Source organism: Schistocerca nitens, chromosome 5, assembly GCF_023898315.1.
Source record: "Schistocerca nitens isolate TAMUIC-IGC-003100 chromosome 5, iqSchNite1.1, whole genome shotgun sequence".
NCBI lineage: Eukaryota > Metazoa > Arthropoda > Insecta > Orthoptera > Acrididae > Schistocerca > Schistocerca nitens.
The window spans coordinates 410,181,332-410,182,085 of NC_064618.1; positions in this window are offsets into that span (position 1 = coordinate 410,181,332).

Below are 754 nucleotides of genomic sequence, written 5' to 3' on the forward strand. Positions count from 1 at the left end.
CAGATTCGTAGGTCACATACATGTTGCATTCACCTCCTCACTCTCTCTGACAGCATAACAAAAGAAAATTATGATGTCTGACAACTGAATAGAGCAATTACTGTTCGAAAATTGAAACAGCACGTAACTTTCACTGTTACAAACAAAATCCTGTCTGTGTAACTACAGACAAACAGTTCAGTTTCATTCATCCTCCAATGTATTTATAAAAAAACATATTAACTTGTCAAGATATTGTTTTTGGTGAGAAGTCACAAAAATGTTAGTTTTTATGTCAGGTATGGAGCTGAAACCCATAAAACAGTTAACTATTCTTATTCTGAAAGGCTTTATAAAATTTCATCTCGATTGGTGTATAATAAATGCCATAATTAGTTCACAAGTTTATGTTTAATTTAAAAGACCTGCTACCAGCAGAGTCGGCAGATGGCAGCATCGCAGCGTGGAAACTGCGTTCTGTGAACCATCGAGGCCACCGGGAAGAACCTTAAAATTTCAGATCGTTAATGCATATCACTACAACATATTACGGTGATACTCTCGGGGTCTTCCTCCTTCTTCTGACGTCATGTATCCCTTTCAATACAAACAATTACGACGTAGTACTAAGTTCCGCCAGAGTACGGGCGGTGTACTGCCTTTAACTTCACGCGTGGCTCACTATCATCAACAGGGGATTGTACATCGTCGCTGTGTAGCCCAACAACTGAAAGTAATAATGTTTATGTCAAAATCTCATGCTAGCAGCGAGACA